This window comes from Castor canadensis, chromosome 14 (assembly GCF_047511655.1).
Source record: "Castor canadensis chromosome 14, mCasCan1.hap1v2, whole genome shotgun sequence".
NCBI lineage: Eukaryota > Metazoa > Chordata > Mammalia > Rodentia > Castoridae > Castor > Castor canadensis.
In genome coordinates this window covers 62,996,946-63,022,479 of record NC_133399.1, presented here as the reverse complement: position 1 = coordinate 63,022,479, position 25,534 = coordinate 62,996,946, and the positions used below count along the sequence as shown (strand labels likewise).

General features: G+C 39.1%; 1 protein-coding gene across 5 annotated transcripts in view; it reads right to left on the bottom strand.

Annotated features, from left to right (window-relative positions):
• Positions 1-25,534, bottom strand: part of Fut10 (fucosyltransferase 10) — a 190,576-nt gene that overhangs the window by 56,400 nt on the left and 108,642 nt on the right. For 2 of the 5 annotated variants that reach the window (XR_012441443.1, XR_012441446.1), the window contains 2 exons: positions 7,030-7,265; positions 6,352-6,409 (listed from right to left, as the gene is read on the bottom strand). The gene's annotated coding sequence lies outside the window, so the exon portion shown is untranslated. Of the gene's footprint in view, positions 1-6,348; positions 6,410-7,029; positions 7,266-8,442; positions 9,619-12,701; positions 12,848-25,534 lie in introns of those variants that run through there. The other 3 variants (XR_012441445.1, XR_012441444.1, XM_074054664.1) reach the window with 3 other exon arrangements.

The following is a 25,534-nucleotide window of genomic DNA, read 5'->3' as shown; positions in this document are numbered from 1 at the left end:
GACATGTGGCACCTTGACCACTGACAAAAAACACCAGAGTAGTAGGAAATCCTCCAAATTCACTAAGATTAAATTCCTACCCACCAAAATTCTGATTTTTGAGAAAAGTCTTCTAGACTCAAATCTCCTCTTTCATGGCTGTCCCCATGCTGCATATGATTTTGCCCTTATCATTAACTTCTTCTCTATGCCTGAATAGATTAAAAACAGGAAGGGAAGATGGGAGGCAATTCTTTGACCACGTGAGAAGTGCTACTTTCACGCGGAAGTATTTTGAGGCTTGTTCTGTCTTCAACTTTGACCGATAGAATCACAAAATTCTCTTTATGACCCTCTTTTTCTGCTCCCCCCAGATTCCACCACACCCCTGTAAACTATGGAGATTATACTAAGTTGAAAGTAATTGAGAAGTATTACTACTAAGGAAAAGAGAAGTCATTAAACTATGCTTTACAGAAAAAGCTGGAAAAAATGCATAAACTACTGGCATGCAGTTCCCTTGAATACACAATGTAGTAAACAGTTTTCCTTTGTCTTAAATGGCTCTTTTTTCAAAACACAGTATTAAAAATCTCCTACGGCAATCAACAGTAAAGACAAAACACTGTCCAATAGGGTGGTGGCACTTTCCTTTATTCTCCTGTGGTTATCAGACTGCACAGATCTTAAATACAATAATCCTCCCTTGTGGTAGGATGGGAGGAATGTATTCCAAGATATTCCATGGATGCCTGATACACTGATAATTACCTAATTCTTTATATACACTGTGTTTTTCTACCCAAACATATGGTAAACTATGATAAAGTTAACTATGATAAGGTTTAATTTATAAATTAGGCAGTCAAGATGAACAATAACAACTAATAATAAAATGGGACAATAGTAATATCTTGTAGTCAAAGTCATTTAAAACTTATGAATTGCTTATTTCAGGAATTTTTCATTTAATATTTTGAGACCAAGGTTGCCTGCAAGTCATTTAAACCATGGAAAGCGAAATTGTGGGGGACTATAATGCAAAAGAAATGATGCCTGTGTCAGATCCTTTAGCATGCAAGAAATTTAGACTCAGTTCAAACTCAAGTCAGTGCTTATTTTCAGATTTTATTTTCTCACAATATAGAATGTCTTAATGTAAGGTTTAATTCAGTTGCTCAACCATGTCATCAGAGACTCAAGTGTTTTTCTTCTCTCTGCCCCTATGAACAAAGCTTTGCCTTGGGGCTGGCTTCCTCACAATCAGCAGCTGGAACAACAGTATATTGTTCATACGCAGAAACCTCAAGTAAATCTGTTCTTCTTGCTTGATTTGTTAGTACATCACCAGCACCTTCAGAGTAGATGCAAAGACTCTTGGCACACCAGCTGGAAATCATCCACATATGCCCATTTTCTGGACACACTTCAAATCATCTCTATGTCCTTTTATATTGTCTAGCATTGATGAGCTTTAAAAATTAATAATTGACACACAATCTTAGGTAAAAAGAGTTTTAGCCAAACATTTCATGTATCTACATATTTAGAAATTCAGCAGGTATTTGTTGACTGAATGAAATCAGTCAACAATCAACTGAATAAATCACATTGCTCTAAATCAGCTTAAACCTGAACCAGCCACTAGCAAGGAACAGAAGACAACCATCAGAAGTTTCCCATTCTCATCCAAGGGGAACAATGGTAATATTAAGGACAATCCTATTACAAGAAAATCTAACACACAAGAATTTCACCTTACAGTTACCCCAAGACTCAGGCAAAAACTATGACAGGAGAACTGCACTAACCATTCTTGCTACACCAGCAATCCCCTAATGCCAGGATAGCAGGCAATTTGACTTTTCAGAAAAATTGGTTGATTCAGGATTCAGATGTCCTGTTTTGTGTTTTTAATATGTTCTTATAGAGATAGAATTGTGTCCAATCCCCTCTAAAAAATAACTGTTTTCAACTCTTAGCTCAAAATGTCTATGAATGTAACCTTATTTGGAAATTGGGTCTCTGTAAATCTAATCAGGTTAACTTGGAGTATGATGAATCACAGAGTACCTGATTCAATGACTAGTGTTCTTAAATTTGGACATAGAGACCAAATATACATAGAAGCATGCCATGTGACAAGAGAGCCAGGGACTGAAGGATGTATCTACAAGCCAAAGTATGTCAAGGATTTCCAACAACCACCAGAAGCTAGAAGAGTTAAAGAAGGATACCCCTGTAGAGCCTTTGGAGAGTGATGTACCTCGTTGCCTTCCACTGAAATCCTTTCTATCTTTAGGCTTCAACTATGATGGGTTAGTCTTGCTAACAACATACATGGGATTTTATATTTCAAATGCAGGTTTTCCAAAATCTCTCCTGGCACCAACGACCACCCAAACTAAATTTATAATAATCTAAAGAGCAAATTGTCCACTCAGATTCTTAGCTTCTCAACAAATAAAAACCTTCATGTTTTCATTGTAGCATCCATTCTGTCCAGTTTGTGGTAATAGCTTAAGAGCCATAGCTAATATTGAATCCTCAGAAACCTCTTTCTTTCTATCCTTTCTCTTCAACTTCTAAAGTATCATAAAGCTACTGGTATAGAAATGGTTGGGTAAAGTCAACTTCCACCTGACAGACATTCACATATCCTGTGGTCAGAGTCAAGAGACATACATACCACCCTGTCTTCTCACATCTCCCCATTTCTGCAGCTAATGTCTCATTGAGTCATTCATTCATCCATTAACATCTATAATTAATATCTACTGAGACTGTACTGTTTCAGGAACTACTTCAGGCATTGGGAATATAACAAGATGAAAATGGATGAGAAATGTAATTTCTCACAGATGAAGATCATAAAGCAAAGAAGTATTGATAAATACTATAGCAGAAAATTAAGTAGAGAGATGAGAAAAAGAAAGCTTAGGAGGGAGTGTAATTTTAAAAGGCAAATGTAATAAACCAACTTCTTGTTATTTTACCAAAGTACAACAGCACTTTGTTGCACACATTTTTGGTTACTTTGAATGGTATGGTTTCCTCTTGATATTCTCGGAAGTGCCATCCCTCAGTGTCTCTGATCTTAACTTTCTTTCCCATTTCCTGGGGGAAGTTTCTTTTTCAACCCTAGCCCCTTCCCACTCGTAATCCTCCCTTCCCTTTGGGGCTAACGGTTGGAAGCACTGTGTTGGCTCTGCTCCAGCTACACTCTCCAAATACAGTACACAGAACTGACGAAATCTAACACAGAACTGACGAAATCTAACACAGAATAAAAAGATCTGTCACCTCCAAAAGTCTTCATTCTGCATACTTCATTTTGGATAGTACAAACATGATTGTACCACTTTTCTTTTCTGTAGCCACATTGCACTGTTGACTCACATATTACCAATTGGATTGCTAGGAAATTTTTACATCTCCCAACTCTTCAACCCCAGGTTCGCTCCAGTCCATGGAGTCCTCTCTCTTGATTTTATTAGCTTTAGAAAAAATTAAATGAGTTAGGGTAGTCTCTGTGGCAATCAGGACACTCAGTGTGTAATGACCTCTGGGTATCCTTTTTGCTCCCTGTACTCTGCCTACTTTATTCTAGAGATTTGATTAACAACATCCAAATCTGTAAAGCTTTAAAGTGCTGAGTTATCATTTGTCTATTTTTTTCCCTTCTAATGTTTAAAAAGAAATCAATTGATGGCAGCTCATGTTTCTGTCCTTTGCTTCCCTTGCCAAAGGTGAATCCCACTTTTTCTGAGGGAGACAAGCTGTGTGGCCACCCTGCAGCCTCTCCAGTGATAGATGAAGAAGCAAATCCACTCTCTTCTCACTGATCTGCCATCCTTCATGACAATTAAACTATGTGGCATTGAAGGTTAAACCTCTCTCATATCCAAGCCCAATCCAATCTTTTTATTCTTTACCTTCCAAAACCTGTATAGACAAATCATCAAAAAGGCACCAAAAGAATACATTGCAGCTACCTCTGAGTTGTAGAATCTCCGCATGTCACTTAGCCACTCAGTAACTGCTTCCCCTCTGTAAAATGGAGTTAAAAACAGTAGCTACTTTCAGGGCACACAGTAAGTATTAAATAAATTCATATGTGGAAAGCACTTGGGACCATGACTTTCACACAGTGAACACCATGTATTAGCTTCCATTTGAGGTTAAAATTAAATACATAAATTCATAGCTTGCTCCCAATCATTTGGAGGCAGATCATCTGCTCTGAGTTTCCTGTGATATAATAGGTTCTGAAGTCAACAAACCATAGTATCTGAGCTCAGTTGTATGACCTTGAAAATATTTATCCTGGGTAAGCCTCAACTTACTCATCTCCTAAACAGTGATAATAGCATGTCCTTCACAGCACTGCTGGGGGAAGCAGGTGACTTAAGTGCTCATATTAAAATATACATTGGATGTATGGCTTTGGATGCACAAAATGTATCTTGAAACCTTGATGGGGAAGACTCTTCTTTGAAGGGAATTTAATCATCCCGGAATTCCAGAAAGATACCTTAGCTCCTGCCTTGCCTTTTTTAACAAGGGGCCACATCTATTCTTCTAGCAGTCCAGGTTGTACTGTATCCTGGGCAGGAGGCAAAGTGTCCTCCCTGCCCCATGCTTGTATGTTTTCCCTTCTGGCCCTGTGATTTTCCAAGGCTCTGCTCACCCAACACTATGCTATCCTCTCTCAGGTGGACTACCTTTGCCAGCAGCCCATCCCTTACTCAGAACTGTCTTCTAAGTATAGCTCTAAACACGACAAGCCAGAAAGTTAAACTTCCCCAAAGATTATGAGCTTATAGGTCACCCTTTTTGGTTTGCTGATGGTAAAGGCTTTCCTTGAACAAGACCAATCAAACAGTAGCAAAAAGAGGGCCGCCTATCAAGCACTGAGGCCAAGTTGGCAAGAGTGGGAAGCAATGCATTTCACAGGCAACTAATCAGACATCAAAGTAAGTTGCCAAGTAGCCTGTGTGACCATGTGTGCAGAACTTTTTAGCTGCCTTAGGGGGGAAAATATTCCAGTATAACATCATATTTCTGATTGCATCAATCTTTCTCTGGATGCCTCAGCAATTACAGGCTGCAACTCTACTTGTAAATTATCAAAGCTAGAAGTACCTTCAGAATCATTTCTTCCATGTGGCTCATATTGTACATAAACCTAGAAATAAAATGACTTATCCATGACCACAAAGGCAAGAAATGACAGTCAGGTCCAAAACCCTGGCCCCAACTTTTGTTCTGTTATTCTCTCCACTGCATCATACCACCACCTATTCATGGTGAACCTCAGATATCTGCCCAATGATGATGCATCTATGTAAACAAAACTTCTCATTTTATGATTTCCATCCCTAATCTACACTTAAGGGAAAATATGTTTATACAGGGGGACTCTGTGTTTAAAACAAAGTCCAAAATGTTTAAAAAGAGCTGACCTTAAAGCAAGACATGCCCAAGATATGCTTTCACAACACTGTCAAACTTGAATTACTCAAGATGCATTTGTGCCCTTGTTCCTCCAATTTTCCAGGTAAATATCATTAGCCACCTTGAAGTGGGTCATTTCCTGCTGACAAGAAGCCCTTGACAAGACTATAGGCAGTTTTTAACCACCTGGTCATTAATCCCCAGATTCTTAATTGCTTAAACAAATAGTTTCCATGGTTGACTAAACACCAGAGTGAGTCCGTAACACCTGCTGATAACCAAAGTAGCTCCATGTGACATTCCTCCCACACTCCTCCCTTCAACCCAGGGAATGTGAGGAAGAGGTTGAGAGAACATTGAGGGTCGTGAAAAAGTTCACTGAGGGTGGTAGCTGAGCTCCTAATTCTCTTCCCAAAGGTCATTCTGAGAGCAGGTGAAACTGTAAAGCGTGGGCATATGTGAGAAACAGGTCTGGTGGGAACACACTTCAGTGTTACTGAGAATTTAGGTTAAGTCGCAGTTATGATTAAGCACACATCTTTGTTGAGAAGCTTTAAATAGAGAAATACCTAAAACAGGATTTGAGGAGCTCTCAGTTCTGGTGCAAATGGTCTCTTAGTGGTCATATTATGCCCACCTGACCATTTTGGTCTGCCTGTCTACATTGGCTCCGTTGTTTTCCTGCTAAGTCTTGGTTTTCTGGAGACAGTGACCCATCCCCCTCGCCTGCACCACCCACAGCCACTATTTGCATAGCCACCTTGGGTGCAGCCATTCCTCAACATGTGAATCCTGTCCTAGGTCACAGTTGATTGGTCCACCCTTGACCTCTAACCTGAAGTCCATCAGAGCCCCTCCCTTCAATTTTTAAACTTAAGGTCAGTGTTAAAGGCAGCATACTTCTGTTACACTTACTTTAAAACTCAGAGCACTCCATGACTGTCTACTGCCTTCAGGACATAGAGAAGCCATTCTGAAGAAAGAAAGAGAAAAGAGAAACTGTATGAAATGAAAAACAAAGTACAGCGGTGTACAACAGAGTTCCCATATAATTCATTCAATAGAGAGTAACTGTGGACCTACTATGTGCCCATCACTGGTAGGTTGTACCATCTCCTCCTGCTCAGAGCTTTGTGTTTCCAAATCACTGCCATGCTAGGAAATATGTACAGTGCCTACAAACAGGGACTATGCCATATTTATGAGATCATTGAACTTCTATTTGCAAGCAATTCACTGATGTTTTAGTCACTTGCACATCACATAGAGGCATCTGATATCCATTTTGTCTTCTTTACTTCTCACGATAAGTTAAGGAAGAGTATCATCAAATGTTGAAGTAGAACCAATGACAATAAGATAATTTGGAAATTATTTCCAAATACCCCCCCCAAAAAAAACCTATGCATTTGCCTTTCAGCACTTAGAATGCTACATTTTAATGTTTCAAAATTTTGGGTTGATCTGCTATAAATTCTTCTAGTACAGTAGGTTTTATAATTAAATGCTTGTTACAATGGTTTCTCTCCTAGGTATCTATCACTACACAATAAACCACCTTCAAATCTACTGGTTTAAATCAACAATTATTACCTCTCATAGTTATCAGGTAGTTGGGCCAAGGTAGATGGTTCTCATTTCAGAACTTGCACATCAGACTCAGCTGGATTCATATACAAAGCTTGGCTAACTGAACAACTAAGATGGCTCCTTGGGAGAGCTGATGCTAATTAAAGACTGGGATTTGAACCACACCTCTATGGGGTGTGGCTTTTTGTATCTGGATCTCCTGGCAGCTGCGTTTGAAGAGCAAAGAATTCCAAGAGGCTCTGGAAAAAGATGCAAGTCTTTTAGCTCAGAAATTATCTCTGATAAATATTATTGGCCAATAGTGAATCCTAGGACCGTCACAATACTGAGAGGCTTGAGTCATTGGAAAACCATGTTTAGAAACTTGCAATCACTGTCTACCTATGGCCATTAATGACTCAACTGCCTCCGACATGCACAACACATTCACCCCTTGTACAATCTCCAAGTCTCATCCCATTATGGCATCAGGTTTGGGTTTGTAAATCCGGGATCTCATCATCTAGAGGTACTAAAGAGTACCTCTCACCATCGAATAGGTACTAAAGAGACTCCTCCGGTGTAGTTCCTCAAGTGGGGTTTCTCAAGTACTACAAATTCTCTCCTAATTGGCTATTACCACTGAACAAGCCACTCAGAGTGGCTTACACATCAAGATCATCCCAGAACACTGGCTTACCTAGTCACTGGCTTTTGCCAAATATGTTCTCAAAAGTTCCGGAAATCACTTCTGCCATATTGTAGTATCAAGTACTGTGTATCACCTCAGACCAGCCTTGATTCAAGGGAAAGGAAATAAACTCCATTTCATGGGGGAAAGGTATGCATCAGGATAGGAGCAGATGTTGACCATCTTGCATGTATCCTTAATGCATTCCAAAGCCATAGTGCTCTCTTAGGAAAATGGTTCTTCCCTGCCAAGACTCAGCATCTTTCCTTGATCCCCACCCCCGAGAACACTTATGTGTCCCTTATGTTTGTTCACATAATAGGTACACATATAATAGCAATTGTTACTCCCTTTACTAAGATTACTCATTTTAGCTGTGCATCTCCTTAATTAGTTGCTAGTGCAAGCCTCTGTCTTGCTCCTGTTGCATTTCCAATACCCAGTGTGGTACACCTCATATGGTGGACCCTCAATAAATATTTAATGAAATAAAAATGGAAGCTAGTGGTGTCTACAGCCAACCTTGCTGAAGCTATCCTTTGGCTTCAAAGGCAGAATGAAATCCTTGGTTTTTGTTTTCCCTTTTAATTTCTTTTCCCTCTAACTTTTCCCTAAACATGTAATAGCAACTATTTTCATATTAATAACATCATCAGAACTTGTCTTGAATCAGTTTTTCCTGCCTCAGCTCCTGTGGCTCCAGGAGTGATTATCATGCACAAGACAGAAAATGGGAGGGGCCTAACCTGCTCTGGAAAATGAATCCACCATGAGGCATCAGCTAGGAGCTTAATAGGGAGCATGATCTTCAATTTGCTGAGTGTAGCTCTACAAGAAGCCCTGAGCTGGGCTGTGACATGTCATTTCTCAGAGGATTTCAGCTGCTGCTACAGGAAGGATTGATGACTCAGATAAGAGATTTGAACACAGTCCTCTTATAAAACAGAGGGCTAGGGCTGTCAGGCTAATTGGCATTGCAGGCATGTGTGTGCATGCCATACATAACAATGCCTGTAGATTATACACACAGTATAAAAGGATAGACTATGTGAGGATAAAGCAAGAGCCAGAAGGACAAGGACGACAGGCAATCTAATCCACTTAATGGGTCAAGAAGCTTGATGCTGAGCCACCAATGCATCATTTCATAATGGTAATGAAAAAGACAGCAATCTATATCTCCAAATAACATTAAGGTAGATTTGGTTTAGAGGCCAAACTAAGTTGATGTGAAATTTACGAGACTGGCTGTCTCTTAGATATGTTTGCTTGGTGTGGGGGGAATACATTCAATTTCTTTTTTTCTTTTGGAAATCATTGTGAATTAGATATTGCATCCAAGGTGGGTTTTCCAAATACGTGGAAAGCTTATTCTAGTACTGAGGATGCCAATTTTACAGGTGAGTGAGGTCTCTTAATGGCCCTTTGGATATTTTGTTTCTTGTCCAATCTTGCAGCTTGCAGGGAACAAGCTCACAGAGAGAGAGAGAGACAGAGACAGAGACAGAGACACAGAGACAGAGACAGAGACACAGAGGCAGAGAGAAAAGCTGCATGGGGTTTAAGCTAGAATTTGCAGTAGGGCATGTTTCCGAATCATGACTTTAGCAGCTGATCCTAGAAAATATCTGAAATGTCTCTTGATGATTTGTACAGTGTGCTTCATGTCTGCAAATTCCATTACAATATTTCTATGCAAAACACTACTGGAAAGGAGCTTTATATCTAACCAAAGTTCTCATGCATCCTCCACAGTAACAACAGTACATTGCACTGCAAATATGCAGGGCACATTAAGCTTTTTTCTTCTTATGATGCTTCGGCCGATATCAGGTAGCAGTCACAAAGGGTAATGAAGTCTGCTTTCAACACATCGCCGTTCCCACAATTAGGAACTGATTGACCTTCACTTTCTGCTGCACCTGCAGAGAAAGGGGACCCTGACAGATCATGCAATACAGAGCACGTGCAAGTCAAATGCCTTGAAGTAGTAATGAGTTTGTCTCTGCTGCATGGGATGGGAGGTTTCACTCCAAATTTACTCCAAATTTAGAAATATATTACTGCAGGTGGCTCATGTCTGTAATCCCAGCCACTTGGGAAGCAGAGATCAGGAGAGTCACAGGTTTCTTTTTTATTTTTTATTATCATATTATTGTTGTACTAGGGGGTACATTGTGACATTTACAAAAGTTCTTACAACATATCACAATTGAATTCACCCCCTCCATCTTTCTCCTTTATTTCCCCTCCCTTGGAGGGTCATGGTGGAGTCCATCCCAGACAAAAATACTTAGTGAGACCCTATCTCAATGAGTAAGCTGTGCCTAGGGGTACATGCCTGTCAACCCAGTTATATGGGAATCATAGGTAGGAGGACTGCAGTCCAATACCAGCCTCAGGCAAGAAGAATATACTATAGATCAAATCAGAAGTTTAGAGAGGAATTTGGGAAAACTAGCTTTAAAAAAAAACTCATCAAAGGATTTAAACTACTTTATGAGAAATATTACAGTAATAAGTGGAGTCATTTCACCAACTTCTTCCACAAATCCTTTTCACCTCTCCTCCTCATCCAGTCTTTTCAAATATCTCAAAAAGTTGCTGCCTGATCTTCACTCCTAGTGTTGGTCTCAGATACTCGTTACTTCTGAACTGTAAACCCCTGGTAAATGGTCACCTTCCTCTGGTCTCTTCTACTAATTCCCTCTCAACAAGGTTTCCAGAACAAGTATATTAAAAAAACATTCAAAAATATGTTGTCAAACACTGCAGTGTCTTTTTGTTGGCTCCAGACTATGAAATGCACAGTCTTCATAGGTGAAAAGTTAGGGCAAGGGCCAGACAGCCTCAGAGGGTCCGAATGACTCCCTTTCCCACTCCAGCCATGGCTGACTGCTCATACTTTTCACTTTCTGTGTCTTGTTGGGTCTGGTCTTCTGGTTTTTGGTTCTTTTCTCTTTTCTCTCAAATTCCTCATTCCCAAATCAAATATGACCCCATCAGAGTAGCAGTTTACCTACAAGAAAAGTCCATCCAGTTGCCTGTGTTTTTCCTTCAGCATGTTAGTCAAATCTCTATCATTCATGAATTATCATCTGTCCTATGATCATTAGTTACAAGCCTCTCTGCTCGATTTGATTAGGAATCCTTGAGGGCTCTCAAGCAGAGTTAGTCATCACAATGATATTTGACTTGTCTTTTTATGTTTCTCAGCTACTCATGCATAAATATAGAACTATTTTATTTCTACCCCAGTAACTACCTTCAACTGGGCTACATTAATTGCCCTCTTCTCACTATGCTCTCCTAACAGCATAAACCAAAAATGAATCTCTAATACCCATTAACATAGCAGAAACTGTTATGATCTGGCTCTAAGACATCTGTTCCTTCTTTTTCTAATCTTATAGTCCTCAAATGTGAGAGGAAGGAAAAGGGAATTAGAGGCTGAAGTTCTTTACTTTTTCATTGCTAAGACAAAACACCCGAGACTGTGTACTTTATAAAGAAAAGGGGTTTGTTTAGCTCACAGTCATGGAGGCTGAAAGTCCAAAATCAGATGGTCCCATCAGTTTGCTCTCTGGTGAGGGTCCCTTTTGCTGAATCACAACACAACAGTGACATGGTGGCAGAAGCATATGTGAGGGGAAGATCATATGATGAGACAGAAAGCCAAAGAGAAAGGGGCCAGTCTTGCTGTTTTTATAAAAACTGCTTTCACAGGACATTAATCCATTCTGAAAGTAGCTCCCCCGATGACCTAATTACCTCCCACTAGCCCCACCTCTTAAAGGACCAGGCTTCAATACCACTGCAATGAGGCCCAAGCTTCTAGCACATGAACCCTTGGGGGACAAACCACATCCAAACCATAGCAAGTTCTCCCTGGATTGCAGTCCAGCTCCATCAAATGCTGGTGGCTTCAGATTAATGGTGTGAATGGTATTGTTCAGAAAAGGTTGGCCTTAATCCAGCACCCTTCATAACTGAGGACCTCTCCCAGAGGGTCCTGCCACCTGTTAACACTACGACTATGTCTCAGGTTGAACAGGATGTTGTTGGGTGCAGAAGCTCACAGGCAGACCCACAGTGGCTGCTTCTGGTAAACCTGGTGCTCTTCACCTGAAGAAAGTGATGGAGTCATCTCTCCACTTTCTATGTACAGCCTCTGAAGAGCTGCAATGAGATACAAGGTGTTTCATCTTTTCCCCAAAACTTTGTACGTCAGTCTATTTTAAGTCTGGTAGTGTGGCCTATGCCAATGGGGCCTTTAATCCTCATAAATGTCTACATCTGAACTGTCACCATATGCATAAGCATGTGGGACTGAGGAGAACAATGCAAGCCCTGCCCCAGGATCCAGTGCCCTTGAGACAGTCATTACCCAGGAGCATCAGTAATTCTGGGAGGCTGATAGCTCAGCCCACACTCAGTCAAGGACTGGGATGCCAATCCCCACATCCTGATGTAGCCTTCAGTCTTTATAAGAAAGAAATCGTCTCGGAACACCCCTTACCCGGCTGCAGGTATGGGAAGCAATTGCTCCTCACCCAGAACACTGTACTGCCCCCTCAGTGCCCTGCTCCCTGACATCCTCTTCTGAAAGGGGAAGGTAGCAGGGTGGCAGTGGAGTTAGGACACATGCTGCCTGGCGAAGGGCTGCTGGCCTCGCGGGCTGAAGAGTATATGGAATGTGGTATGTAGGGCCTTTTTCTTCAGCTACAATTCTGGAGCAGGGAGAACCCTATTTTGACGCACTGCTAAATGCCTTAGAGTATAGACGTGGACTTCTGCTGGGCTTTCCGCTGTTTTTATAATATATTCTTTTAAGCATGCTTCCCTGCAGACCCTGGAAACTCTTTAAAGGCACATCTTCATTTTCTCTCTCCATTTCTCACCACAGTACTGAGCATTTTGTGGGCATGCAATCAACATCCGATATACTATTTCCCAATTCCAACAAAGCTGAAGTCCCAGGATCATAAGATGCCAAGGTCCTCACTTTTCTGAAGAAGCAACTCAGGTCCAGAAAGATGAGGTCATTTATCCAAGGGCACACAGCTAGTTGGGATTCCATTTCTCATACAAATTCATACACTTAACGGTGCTGCAGCAGCAGAAGTGAGCCAAGCATATTTGATGACTGGCCTTTGGAGAGAAGAAAGTGGGTAATGGAAAACACTGTACAAATTCCAAAAGTTAATTTTTTCAGATGAAGCACATTTTTCATTCCCTGATCTGGTAGGGTTTGCCAGTGTGTGCCGTGACTAATGTTGGCCTAGCCCAGACGTCCTGTTTTCAGGGCAGCATGACAGATTTGTTGGCATAATTTGGCTTTAATTCATTTCAGGCCAATCCTGGAAACCAGAGGCTCTGTCATGTCTCACTGCAACATTAGCTCCATTTTTCTGACGTTACTCCTCCTATTAATAAGCAGGAGCCACTCAATAGGTCAATCTTAACTGCCTGCTGCAGGTGACAGCCAGAAGTATAAATAACTCTTCTCATTTAGTCTTTTATTCTTTTCTGGGGAAAAGTAGTGGTTGTGTTCTCTTATCTCGAGTGGACTCAAGACTGATAAGCTCATTCAAGACAGCTTACATGATTCCTTTTTATTTTTTATTGTTGTACCAGGGTTACATTGTGACATTTACAAAAGTTCTTACAATGTGTTAGAGTTGAATTCACTCCCTTCTGTGATTATTGGTGAAATGAAATGTCCAGGGTAGACTGCCTGAAAAGGGGCAACTCCTATAGTACCATCTCATGAATTCTTGGAGATTTGGGGCTAATAAAATATTTCTCCAGGACCCCAGTTGCAACCACAGTTAGCTCTATCAATTAGAGCAGAGTAGTTGGAACCAGATATATTATCCAGGAAGTTTTTTTCCTCCTGCTTTGTCTGCAGCTCACTTATCTAGAATTCCCAGAAGAACAGTGAGAAGGAAGAGATGTGGAAAGAGGAAGTCTGCAGGTGCACACAGTCTTACAAGTGTGGGTAATTCCTTTGGGGCACTCTAACATTGTGGAAGAGAGAGAAGTCTCTGGAAACAGTTCTTTTGGAGGAAACATTTCATGAGTTAACAGCCTCTTGGCATGGACACCTGTCTGTATTGTTCACCTTCATGCATTGGGCAAGGTCTGATCTAAAATTTTATTCCTAGGCCAAAGTCATCCTTGGTAGAGAAATGGAATCCACAACCCTCTATTTTCTGGTGAGTCTTGTACACAGTCATGAACAAATTATCACAGCCATGGAGACCTAGAACAGTGATTAGCCAGTCTGTACTGAGTACCCACATACAAATCTGTGAAGAAAGGAGCACCCAGTGAATGGCAGAGGAGCACCCACAGAGACATGGGGAGCAAGGGAGAGGGTACTGCCCCGAGCCGAGGCATGGATGCTGGCAGACATCTATCCAATAAAAGACCCGTATATGCTTTTTAAATTTATATTTTAAAATTCACTTACTCACATATTGCCTAAGATAATTTGAGTATTTAATGTGACACTTAAGTATTTCATGTGATGCTTAGTGAATCTATTTGACATAAAATTGAAATATACTCTTCCATGGACTGTTAGGCTATATATCTCATACCTAGGATTTGCACACCATGTCTATTTCTATGCTTTCCCAGAAATATACTATATAAAGTGCCCTATCTTTCTCAACCAATTCTTCTCTATTCCCTTCTTGAGAAGTCACGTGGAAAAAAATTAGAAATAAGTAGCTATTCCAGAATGGAAAAGATGGGGAAGATATATTGTTATTGATCAATCACACTTTTCTATGGGAAGATATGAAATATTCTAGGACAGAAAGTCGAAAAATAACTGTTTATTTTCAAGCACATTTGCAGAAAATAAAGCAACAGCAGAATTTTCTGAGACAAAACTTAATTTCACAAGATCTGTTAAAAGAAAAGCTGTTGTCTTTATGTAGGAGCTGGAAAATTAGGAATTTCCTTTTGCTTACTACTTCCCTTTATTCTTATTATAATGCCAGACTCATAACCATTACTTTTGTGACACAATTACGCAACACTGCAGAGGGGAAATTAGGCTGATTTTCCCATTCATTGCTTGATGTGACTTGGAGTCCCTAGTGCTACAAGAAATGCCACAGAGAAGGAAGAGTCTGCTCCCCTAATTTCCATTTCACTCTTACGTGTGGGCAGCCAAGAATTATGAGCAACTCCTAATGAGGTGTTCTCGTAAGATTTAATATGTTTCTAGGCTGCCATCAATATAAGACTAAGCCTTTAGTATTCTTATAAATGGATCTTTCCTCTTCAAGGATCATTTTAGTTGCTTTCTGTCCAAAGACTCACTTAAGCAAATGCATTACCTAGAGAATAAAAGAGTAATGATCCCTTTTACCTTCTAATTCATCTCAGCCTGAAAATCCTTAATATTATAGGAAGAGGTGAGAAGAAGACGCAGGTATTTAAGATAAGAGGGGGAAGACGCTCTAAGAAAAACAAGGTAGAAAAAGGGAAAAGGAGCTACAATTCCTTAAATGTTTACTTCATTCTAACTACTCTTCTAGATAAGAGGGTAACAAAGAGGAAGTTAAAAAATTTCCATCTCCCCCAAAATTCACAAACCAGCAGGGAAGACAAACATACATGAGCTAGAAAAGTGTCTCATGCATTGATATCTATTAAATGTTGGCCTAATGACTTACCTATAGTAAAATTCTAATTCTCTCACTGCATCATACTGGTTCAAATTCTGGCTCTACCACTAACAATCTGTGTCACTTAGCATATTTGTTATTGTAAAAATACTTTGTACAGTGCCTGGTACATACTAAGACAGTAGACAATATTACTCTTGTTACCTGCCTCTCCCTTCATCTCCTATCATGCTGCATCTTCCTCAGTTCAGTCATCCAGAGCCAAAGGCTACTTCCTGACACACTATGATATTTCTCATCTATAAATCTGTGCTTTTCATTCTATCTTATATAGGGTGGTCTTCAACCTGATTGAGAATACTTAGAGAAAACACTGTGGGTTTTTGCCTTATATTTCCTGCACCTAGCACTTTTCTGGAACAATGTAGACACTTAACAAATATTTGTGTACTTGAATTAACTATATATAATTCTGAATAGTATGAATAAAACTGTACACTATCAAAGTAGAGAAAGTGTGGAATTCTTCAAAAGGAATGACTCATGGAAGGTTTTCTGTGAGAGCAGATGGATTAACTTGTGAACCTTAAAAGAAAACACATTGAGGAATGGAAGTTTGTTATATTCAAGAGTTAAAATGACTTAAGAAAAATAGGAGTGGGCTAGGGGTATAGCTCAGTGGTAGAGCACTTGCCTAGCATACGTGAAACCCTGGGTTTGATCCCCAGCACTGAAAAAAAAAAAAAGAACTAAAAAAAAGTAGAAGTGTGGCTTCAAATATGGTCCTCAAGGCAAGACAGGAGATAGAATGGATGCTCTCAAAGTAGTGAGCCAAATGGAGGAAAGAACGGAGTCACAGGTTTATTCTCTAAGCAACAAATTCTTTTCATTGTAAGAAATTGCCCAATTTGGAATGTTTGTTTTAACTTCTTCACTGCATCCATAACATTAGTTTTGTAAACTCATGAGCATGAGGAAGGAAAGGTCTGTGCCATTTTTCAGACATTAGATTGGCCAAAAAATAACAAGCAATTCTCACTGCTATTAAATCCCCTTTCCACCATCCACATCTCCTTTGCCAGAGCCCAGTATTTCCTATAACCAGCAGGGATCTTCCCTTCTTCATCCACACCCCGCACATGCCTGCTCTAGCTCATCTTTTGGTGTGAGCTGGTATAGACGCCATTTCAAGCAACTGACTATTCATAGAGAAGAAAATTTTTGCCAGAGTCATATTTTTGTAAAAAATTCTGCAACAGATCAGCTATTTTATACATAAATGGGTAAGAAAATACTCCAGAGGAAGCAGATTCAGTAGAAGACCTAAACCAAGGCAAAGCCCCAAACTTCCCATGAGGTTGTCTGCTGGATGATGACAAGAGGTTGGCCCAGAAGATTTAAAGGCCTGCAGGAGGTAAAAAAGGGGCCCAAGCAGAAGGATCAGCTAAGACCCAGGCAGAAAGTTCTTAAAGTGTTTGAGGAACCACACTAAGAAGAGGGCAAGGCTGGGTATGGTGGTACACACCTGTAATCCCAGTGACATGGGAGGCACAGATAGGAGAACCATGGTCTGCAGCCCTCACTGGGCAAAAATGCAATACCCTATCCAAAAAATAAGGAAAGCAGAAAAAGCGCCAAAGATGGGGTTCAAGTGGTCTGCTAGCAAGCACAAGTCCCTGAGTTCAAACCCCAGTACCTCCAAATAAAAGTCTTCCTACATTCTTTTAAGAAAATATCAGTCAAGGGCTGGAGGTGTGGCGTAAGTGATAGAGTGCCTGCCTAGCAAGTGTGAAGCCCGAGTTCGAACTCCAGTACTGCAAAAAGAAAGAAAGAAGTTATCAGTCCAGCAATAGAAGAATTGAGGATACAACATTCCACAGAGGGAACAGGCAAAAGTCTAACGTTACTGCAGTGGAGCTAAGCATTGAGCATAAAGCGAAAAGGAGTGCTGAGAAGTGAGATTGGAAAGCAAGATAGAAGACCTGAGGAGAGCCCTTGTGAATAATGATGTAGATTTGGGACCATGCCCTAAGAGCAAAAAGCAGCCACATTAAGCAGAAGAGTGATATAATCAGGCTGGAGTTTTAAGAAGACCACCTTTGTGGATAATGGTATGGCTGAAATACATAGTGTAGAAGGGAAGGGACAGGAGATAGCCCTGAAGAAGTCAGAGTACCAGATTGTATGAAAAAAGGTCTAGGAAGGTTCTCTTCAGAGGAAGAAAGAAGGGAAGGAGGAAAACAGGGAGGGAGGAAGGGAGGAAGGTAATCCACCATGCTTTAAGATATGTTGGCATCAGACATGTCTCTTGGGAACTGTTCCTCCCTATCCCACTAACTTCATTCTCTTAATCACTGAGGCTGAAAGTTACTTTCCCTTCTTATCCTTAGCTTCACAATGACAGGCAATTTATACTAGTGCTTCTCACTACCTGAATGTGCCTAAGAATCCTCCCGTAAGTTGAAGATGCAGACTCTCATTCAGTACACTGATCTGGAACAGGGCCTGAAACACCGCATTTCTAATGTGCTCTCTGATAATGCTTATTCTGCTGGTCCATGAACCATACCTTGAATAACAAGGCCATGGATAATTCTAGAGCTAAACAGAAGGTATTTTTGGATTTCTAAACACAGCTAGCAGAGTTTAAGAGGCAAAACAAACATAATCAGCAGATTATGCCTTTGTGACTTTGCTGCCTGTTTTCAGAAAACCTGGGTGTGACATGCTTTCCATAGAGACTTTAGAAGATATTCAATGTGCAACTTAATTGAAAGCAATTCAACTCCAACACTCCAGGAGGAACCAGTCTGGAGCCCTTCTGACTGTGATCCTACACTTCAGTGACACCTACTGGTGGAATAATGAATTACATCTAAGGAGGCTTTGAGGAAAAAAAATTGAGTCAACTGAGGAAGTTTTTGACATTTATAACTTTACCTGAAGTGCACTGTCTGGTTGTAAAAGGAACATAATAAAATAAGATGCCTAAAATCTCTTGATAAGTGTTAGGGTCTGGGCATTGATATGCTAATAAATGTTTAACATCCAGCTCTCAAGGTAGGAAAATGTATATATTATCAAAGAATTGCAGCATAAAATGCACAAATAATTAAATGTACAACACATTGTTTTGTAGACTCTATATAAAAATCAACTCTCACAGAATGGCTTACCCTATTTTTACCAAACTTTCATATCAGTTGTTAATCTACAATTGCAATTCTGCCATAATTTGACAGAAAAGGACCACAAACAAATGCCTGATCACTACACAGTTTAAGAAAGAAGTCACTCAAGTCATTGATGTGCACATGAGTGTAGATCCAATATGAATGTTGCTTTATATTTTTGTTTGCATTAAAAAGAGAACAGTGAAACAACAAAGATCTATGTTGGAATGTATTCTCCCATTAACTTGGTTTCTTTGACAAATTGGATAATAGCTTTGAATAGTGGAGGACTGTTTATAGTGTAATAGCTACAGATGTGATACAATTTTTAATTGGAACCACAGTAACATTTCTAATTTTCTTGAGTCTAGATTGTCAACAGAATAATAACTCTAGCCTGAGTTTGTCACATTTTCCAGCTTTCTTGTTATAAATACTTCCACTGTGAAATGTAAAGTCACTGAATGTGGAGTTAGGAAGACATACAACACACTGCTCCATAGCACTCCTATCATATACCTATGAACAACAGAAATAACCTTCAAAGTACAGGTAATAAAAAAAATTGTGCCAGGAACCCAGAGATGGTCCTGAAATCTCAGCAATTGGGATGCTGAGGGAGGAGGATTGCAAGTTCCATGCCAACCTGGGCTACACAGTGAGATCCAGGTATGTCTGGGCTATCTGGCAAAACCTTGTCTTTAAAAAAAGAAAATTTTCGTAAAAATAATTGGGAAGTAATGAATTTTGTGTATTTTAACCTTTGTTTTAAAATATAACTTATTTAATTATAATTATTTGTACATATTTATTTATTATTATATATTTTTATTTGTTATATATAATTATTTACATTATTTCATTTTTAAGCATAACTTTTTAACAACCACCTCGCAAAACTCCAAAAACCTGGCAGTGGGTTCTTTTGAGTCAGTTAAGAGCCAGTTCCACCATGCCTAAAGCTCTAAGGGATGGCAAAATTTAAGGATCCAGGGAGGATACTTTATGGAGTTAGTCCTAAGAAAGTCCTGTCTCAGCTCTTGACCAGGTAAATAAAAATAAAATACAATGGCAGACAATGTCTTGGAATCACAGTAGAATATAGAGGAACTGTCCCTGCGTGAAGAACAAGATGAGAAAACAATTTAAGTTGTCTTACTCAAGAGTGACACTTTATCAGGGACATTGGAGAGATGAGGCCAGGAGGCTAAGGCAATGGTAAAGTTGCCAAAAGGGAACAGGACAGTAGGGTGATGGAATCCTGGTGGAGACACTCTCTTCCAAACCTCCCATCACCAAAAGGGTAATGCGAATGTTAGAAAAGGACAGTTAAGATGTTCAGCTCCACTGCACTTTCACCACCAGTAAGGACAGAAATGGGAGCATATTAACCCCTGACATCCACCACTAGCCTAGAATTCCTCTAAAGAAAGGGTAGAATGACAAAGCCTCTGCCTTTTGCTCCATGTGAGTGATGAGTCTTAATCTATTTATTTCCATCTAAAGGAAAGAGTGCCGATCTTTGTTTAGTTAACTAGAAAACTAGAAAATTGGTGCTGGGGTGCAGCTCAATGGTAGAACACAGGCTTAACGTGTGTAAGATCCTGAGTTCAATCCCCAGCACAGAAAGAATGGAAAGAAAGGAAGGGAGGAAGGGAAGGAGGGAGGGAGGGGAGAAAAAAGAAAACCTATAGATTAATGGACAAGAAAGAGATTTTACAAATCATCTAATCCAGTCCCCACATTTCACAGAAAACTGTAAAAATTTTTGTAGTAAAAGTAATAGTAATGTTATTAGGACAGGAATTTAGTATAACAAGATAAAAGTGGGGAGAAATGGGGAAAAAGGGAGAAACATTTCCTGCTCCCCATGCAAGAAATGGGAGTAAAGACTCAAAATGGCAGTCTTCATCTCTAGTTTTATTCTTTCCAACCTGGAGGAATGCATATGGTCATTAAGATAATGGTTCTGAGTGGCAAAGATGGGTGCTGAAACAGGGAGGTGTCATCCAGACCTACTCAAATCACAGGGACAATACATCTGCTTTAGGATTTCCCTTTGCTAAACATGCCTTTCATTCTTTTTGTCCCTCCATCCATCCAAGGAGCCATGGAGCTTGTTATTTTCTCAAAGAAGAAGGCAGATACAGATAGCCTTAAGTCTCCCTATTCGTACAACTTAGCATCTAAAAGGAGATGAGAGGAGATACCTAACTGCTCTGGCTTTTTAGTTTTTACTTTCTAGTTTTAATGTCTGAGTGTGGCCCTTTTAATATTTGTTAAAATAATATAATATCCCTGTCTCCTCATCTATCTATCCTATCTCATATATCACTTATGGCTACCTGCTATCTAACATTCCCCACTCAACTAGAGAAACTGAACTCTTTTAGGTAATGAAAAATCATAGTCAGTCTGGCTACTTCCTGCTGGTGTAGAGCATAGGCCTAAGTCAGGAGTCTCTTTCTTTTGCTCTCTGTTGATGTTGATAGAATCCCAAGTCACAGATGATCCATGACCCTGTAAAAGGGAGTATATCCTTTGGAGATTATAACCAATAGTGGTTGTGTTTAAGGAAGTCCAAGCTCAAGGTGTCTGCAGGGTTGGTTTCTTCTGAGGCCTCCTTCACTTGCAGATGGCTACCTTCTCACTATATCCTCATGTCTTTCTTTTGTTCATACACATATCTCGCATCTCTACCTATGTCCTAATCTCCTTTTATAAAGATATAAATCATATCAGATTACAGCCACCTACAACAATCTCATTTAGTTAAATGCCTTATCTTCTTCTTTCCTTCCTTCCTTCTGTTCTTCCTTCCTTCCTTCTGTTCTTCCTTCCTCCTTCTGTCCCTCCCTTCATCTTTCTCCATTCATTTTAACAAATGTTTGTAAAGCCCAAGTATCCATTCACAGGTAAATGGATAAAGAAAATGTAATAGATATAGATATTGATATATGTTCAGCCTTAAAAAGAAATTATGACACATACTACAACATGTATGAAACTTGTAGACATTATGTTTAGTGGATAAGCCAGAAACAAAAGTCAATATTCCATTATTCTACTTATATGAGATATCTAGGTTAGTCAAATTCATAGAGACAGAAAATAGAATGATGGTTGCCAGGTGCTGGGAGGAGGGGGAAATGGAGGGTTATTATTCAGAGTTTTACTTTGGGAAGATTAAAATTTTCCAGAGATGGATGATAAAAATGCATATTGGCATAAATGTACTTCATGACACTGAACTGTGTACCCAAAGATGACCAGAATGGTAAATTTCCATGTTATGCATATTTAGTACAATAAAAATATCTAAAAAGAAAACAACTGTGAACACAGCCCCACTAGAAAAGGTGAAGTGAGGGGCCTAGAATTCTGCTCTTACAAAACATAATTAGGTGTCCCTATATCCATGCGTGGAGGTATCAGAGAAGGCAAAATAGGGAGCCAGGACTTCTATTCTCACTGACTAGTAATAAAACACCCCTCCCTCACACACACACACACACACACACACACACACACACACACAGAGTCAGTGGAAATGATACAGAAAGCACAGACTTCCCTCTTAATTTGCCTTTCCTTTTCTTGCTAGCATGATTTTAGAGAAAGTCTAGTGGAGAGTTATGATGTTCACCACTGCCCAACAGTAAGGAAATCCCACTGCAGTTTCAGTTGATGCCAATCACATGGGAAGCTGATTTCCCCCACCCCATCAGTAATGAGATGCCAGTATTTCACCTCCAGCTGGCAGTGATGAAGTAATATATACCTCCCCTTCATCTGCTAGAGCAATGTTAGAGAAAGTTAGCTAAAACAAAAGGCTGAAATAAAGTTCAGATCTCAAAACATAATTTTTAAATGTCTAGGTTTAATAAAAAAATCATTAAATACTCAAAGTGAATGAAAAAAAGAGAAATCAATGGATGCAATTACCATGACAGAGTCATTATAATTACCTGGAAAAAAGTTTTAAAAAGCAGCAACAATTTTTTTAAAAATGTTCCAATGAGCAATATAAGCATGCTTGAAACTAGTGAAGAAACAGAAAAAGGTTCAACCAAGAAACTATAGTTTCAAGAAAGAAACAGATGATATAAAGGAAAGCCAAATGGGAACTCTAGAACTAAAATGTATAACAGTCAATTTTTTAAAAGCCAGTGAAAGGTCTGAAGGTAAGGATGGAAGGGATGGAGGCAAGGCTCTGTGAGTTGCAACGTAAAACAATCAGTTATCCAAATAAAAGCACAGGAAATAGATAGAAGAAAAAAAACACAGAGCCTGGAGACAGTTGAGTTCTTCTTTTTTTGGTGGGCGGGGGGGATTGTTAGGGCATGGGAGATTGTTTGCTTTTGTTTTTTGAGACAGGATCTCACTATTCAACCCATACTGGCCTTGAACTCATGACCCTCCTGCCTCATCCTCCCAAACGCTGAGATTGCAAGCATTGCCACTGTGCCCAACTACAGTTGGCTTCTTTTTAAAATCAATGGTAGACAGAAAAAAAGTGGCATAATATTTTTTGAAAGGAAAGAAATATCAAATCGGAATCCCATACCCAGCAAAAAAGCATCCTTGAGAAATGAAGGGGAAATCAATAAAAGAATTTTTTGGGACTGGAAGTGTGGCTCAAGTAGTAGAGTGTCTGCTTTGTAAGCACAAAGCCTTGAGTTCAAACCCCAGTCCCACAAAACAAGAATTTTTTGTCATAAAACCTGTAGTAAAAGAATGCTTTTCAACAAGTTCTCTAAAATTATAAAAGAAGGAATATTGGAAAATCAGGAAGGAAAAAAACACAGTAGGGAAACAAAATAAGCCTTTATTTTTTCTAATTTATGTTTGCTAGCTGAGACAAATATAACACACACTGTCTGATAAGGTTGTAAATCTATGTTGAAAAAATATTTAAGACAATAGTATTATAAGTGAAAAGGGGTAAAGGGAGACATAAAAGGAGGCATGGTTACTTTACATCACTGAAATTGGTTAAATGACAACACCAGTAAGTTGTGATAGTTTGTGATATGTGGTGCAAAATCTAGGGAAAAAAACACCAAAAATATGAAAGAATACACTTTAAAACATCGCAGAATAATTAAAACAGAGCTCTTAAAAATGTTCACATACCACAGAAGGCATAAAAAAGGCAGACAGAGATATGAAAACCAAAGACAAACAAAAACCAGGAAAAAATGAAATGGCAGATATATATATAGATAGATAGATAGATAGATAGATAGATAGTTAAGCTATACATATAAAATTATATTAAATAAGAACAGGCTAAATAAACCCAAAAAAACATGATTCAACTACATGCTGTCTGCAAGAAATTCTGTTACTATACAAGGATATAGGCATATTGAATATAAAAGGATACAAAAAATATATCATGGAAACAATCAAAGAAAAGCAGTGACTGGTATATTATTTTGTGATAAAGTAGAATTCACAGCCAATCAGACACACATAGGTATAGTATGTAATGACAAAAAGGGCAATCTGCCAAGAAGACATAGAAATCCTAAACAAGTACATATCCAATATCAGAGCTAGAAACATGAGGCAAAAATGGCTAGAACTGAAAGGAATGGATAAACATACAATTATGGTTGGGGACTTCACTCTTTCAACAGTTACAGAACAATTGGACAGAAACCATAAACCATACAGAACTCAATGCACCAGTAACCAACAGAATCTAACTGACATTTATAGAGCCTTCTTACTACAACAGAGGGATTCACAGCCAAGTGGCTGAGGAATATATACGAAAATAGATCATATCCTGAATCCAAAAACAAACGCAAAAATTTGAAAGCACTGAAGTCATATAAAGTGGGTTCACTAAACACACTAGAATCAAACTGGAAATCAATAACAGGAACCTATCCAAGCACTTGGAAATTAAAACAACACACAAATTATCTTTAGATGAGAAGGACTTAAGAGAAATTAAAATTTATTGAACTTACAAAATACTCAAGCAAATGCTGAGATAGAAATTCCTGGTACTAAATGTCTTAGTTCCATAAAAGAGGAAATTAGAATAATTTAGAGTGAAAGGAAATTCTCAAGTCTATAAACCAAGCTGACACCTCAAGAACCTCGACAACAAAGAACAAAATAAATCTAAAGTAAACAGATGGAAGGAACTACAAGAAAGAGTAGAATTCAATGAAATTGAAAAGAAAAATAATACAGAACACATCAATTAAAAAAATTGCTCATTTCTAGGATAGATAAATAAAACTGGCAAATCTTTAGCAAGACTGACAAAGAGGAAAAAAGAAAGAAGAGAAATTACCAGTATCAGGAGTGAAACAGATCCTACAGACATCAAAAAGATAATAAGCAAATATTACAACCAACTAACATGTAAGTTAGTGAACTGACTTCCAAAAACAACCCACAAACTACCAGACTCACTCATTATGGAATAATTTGAATAGTCTTATAACTATTAAGGAAATTGAATTTGTCATTTTAAAACTCACAGGAAAAACTTCTAAACCCAAATGTTAAAAGAAGAATAACACTGACTCTATATGACTCTATACTTTCTCTTCCAGAAAACTGAAGCAGGAACGATTCATTTTATATAACTATCAGCATTCTAACACCAAACCAGAAAAAGATAGTACAAAATAACAACTACAGACCAATATCCTTCATTGGATACAAACACAAAAATCCTTCATAAAATATTAGCACAGAAAATTCATCAATACATAAAAATTATGATGCATCATGACCACTGAATCTTAACCAAAGGATGGAAGGATGGTTCAATACTTGAAAATCAACCAATATAACCCACCATATTAACAAGTTAAAGAAAGCCAGGTATGGTGATGAATGCCTGTGATCCCAGCTACTCAGGAGGCAGAAATCAAGAGGACTGCAGTTTGAGGCCAGCCTGGGGCAAAAAGTTAAGAGACCCTATCTCAACAAAAAAGCAAGGAATGGTGGTACATATCTGTAAATCCCAGTCATGCAGGAGGCAGTAG